We start from the raw sequence: 2,952 nt of genomic DNA, 5'->3' as shown, positions 1-2,952 counted from the left end.
ACCAATTGCCAAAAGACCACAGAGCCAGAGCTAGGGAAGCTGCTGGAGAAAGCAAGAGGAATGGTGACAGTGCATAGCTGCTATTTCAAACCAAAAAAAGGAAAATAATTCTGTTCAAAGAAAAAAGAAGGAATTCAACTCAAAGAAACATCAGAGCAACTGAAAGTGTGTATTTTCTAGGAATAAGCCCTCCTGTAAGAGGTTTCTGTGAGCCATATTAATTCCAGATGGGGGGGCAGGAAATAAGCAAATATCGCCCAAATGATCCAAAAGTTAATGTAATCTCCTAGTGCATGACTTATTTACATAAAAACAATTCACTTGCAGAAAGATTCTGCCCAAAATTTTGCTTCATAGGAGAAAAAAAAAAAAGGGGAGGAGAACACATGCATGCAGCTTCACTGCACAGGCCCGACAGAGAGAGACAGGGCCAGTTACAGCGAGAATGAGCAGGAACTGGCGCTTGGACCGTTTGCTGCCTGTCTGGAACTCCTGGCAGTTAATGGTGAGGAGCAGGCCCCTAGAGGTTTCCACTGCTGGCTGTGGAGTGACTTCACTTGACTTTGGTGGGTCCCGCCCCTCGGAGGCACTGCCTGGCACTGGGCTTCTTGGAGCAGCCCATCTGACCTGTCTGCAGACTCCATGCAGGGAGGGACAAGGCGGCTTTTCTTAACTGCCCACTCCCTTGGCCTCCAAGCTCTTACGCTGCATCTGCAACATCATTCTCGCTAAGTGGAAGACGTGCAGACAGGATGACATGTCCCAACACGGGCCTGGTGTCCCAGAACCGCTCCAATGGCATGTTATTTCCACACAATGAGAACACATGGGTCTTTGTGCAACGTGCATCTGGAAAACTTCCCAGATCATGCATCTGCCCTCTGATTTACACCTTGCAGCATGAGGCTGACCGGCAGGAAAAGAGGCAGCATCTATGAGCAGTGGGTGGGCTACACTCCCTCCCCCACCTCTTGCCTCCTTCTTATTCTGAGAAACAATCGTGGGTGTTCCCACCGCCCAAAACTCCCTCCCTCGAAAAAGAAGGGGGGAAAGCTGCTTCCTGGCTGAATAAAGCTGAAACACCTGTGTGCCAGAAACACGCGGATGCAGACAGGCGGGCACTGCTGCAGCTCCATCTGCCCAGCGTGGCTTGGGGTGGTGACCAATTAGGGCGGGAAACCCACACCAGAGGGGTTTGCTCCTCATTATCCCCATTACCCTGCAGCTCCCCTTCTCATGTTTCGCTCTGTCACTAAAGCTCTAGCAAGTATGAATACACCCTGTCACAAGCATCCGTGTGCCTAAAGTGGCCTGGAAGGCAGCTATCTTCCTGGGAGTATTTTCCTGCGATCATTACCCGTCCTGCCATCCTGATTAAGGCCAATGGGACAAATGGAAAGAAAAATAACACGATACTCTCTGCTCACTGAAACTTTGTCATGAAAAGTCTCTCTTGCACGTTACAGCTGGGAACTCCTGCCCATGTGAAATGGGCACTGGCCTGCATTCGTTCTCAAAGTATTTGCTGAGTACTAATAAGGCCTGGTTTTCTGCTAAGTGCTGAAATGCAGCATCTGGCAGAAAGCTCTTAGCACACCTTAATCAGTGCAGTAAAAATACCTGCGCTGTGCATTGCAAAACAAAGTTACATTTAATAGTATCACCATTTGTATTCTGTTGCTTTTATCTATAAACTTTTTCTTTTCATGTGTATAAGGTAAGGCTTATAGCGAACCCAGAATGGGTCTGGGTTGCTCAGAGCACTATCTACCATAGCACAGACAAGCGGTGAGTGTCTGGGAGAATAACAAGACACTAGAGTTGGAGACTTTGGTAATCCTTTAAGAACTGGGTATTATGCAAATGAACTCTGCACACTGTTTGGGGACATGGTCTGAGATGTGGGCTTAGATGAGCAGACGGAGGAGATGGAAACTATCAATTGGGATCCCAAATAAGTCCACTTTGGACAATGAGTGTTTGTTATGTAATATTAGGCTTACAGAAGAGTTGCTAAACAGCACGGCAAGCTCCCATGGACTTTTACTCAGTGTCTCCTACTATTTGCCTCTTATATAATTCTGATATGTTGATCCAAACTAAGTAATTAACACTGTTACAACACTGTTAACTAAATGGCAGGCTTTACTGGGATTTCTCCGGGTTTTCTACTAATGCCTACTTTCTGTATTAAGATCAAACGTAGAATATTGCATTGCAGCCATGTTTTGTTCAGTTTTAAATATAGTTATTTGTCTATTGTCAGTAGATGGCCTACTGATAAATCAGGATTTGGAAAAGAGGTGATTTGAATCTGCAAAATGCAGAAAAGATAGGAAACAAGGGAAAGTGCAAAGATGGAAAGCTTCTGGTTTTTGTTGTTGTATGTAGGTTTGTTTGTTTTTTCTCTTCTCCTACCTTCACAGAGAAGAAAATAACTCAGGAATGTGGTCTTTCTGACCTCCTATCTTCTTGGCTATGCAAAAATGCAATGTCATCTATTCTCTTCTGATAACCTTGTTACTCTCTTAGCAACACAATGATCACTCCCACTGATGAAGTGCAAACTGCTGTTTCCATTACATAGATGGAGCAAACAAAGTCTTGCCAACCACAAAGGCCTGTCTAATACGTATGTAAGACTAAGATGAAGGCTTAAAACAGAATCAAGGGGCTGGGGAGGTAGCTCAGTGTTCTAAGCACCTGCCCGGCAGGCAGAAGGACTCAAGTTCAATCCCCAGCACTGCATGCCCTGCTGGACCCAGAACTCTGGGTGCCCCTTGTTGGCCTCTGCAACCGGGTGTGGTGGTGCATGGTTGTAATCCCAGTGCTGGGGAGGCTGAGACAGGTGGATCATTACAAATCTGAGCTGTTTAGCAAGACCTGGTATGAAAGAAAGAAAGAAAAAAAGAAAGAAAGAAAGAAAGAAAGAAAGAAAGAAAGAAAGAAAGA

The sequence above is a fragment of the Octodon degus genome, unplaced genomic scaffold, assembly GCF_000260255.1.
Source record: "Octodon degus isolate 3935 unplaced genomic scaffold, OctDeg1.0 scaffold00227, whole genome shotgun sequence".
Lineage (NCBI taxonomy): Eukaryota > Metazoa > Chordata > Mammalia > Rodentia > Octodontidae > Octodon > Octodon degus.
This window is presented reverse-complemented; position numbering follows the sequence as displayed.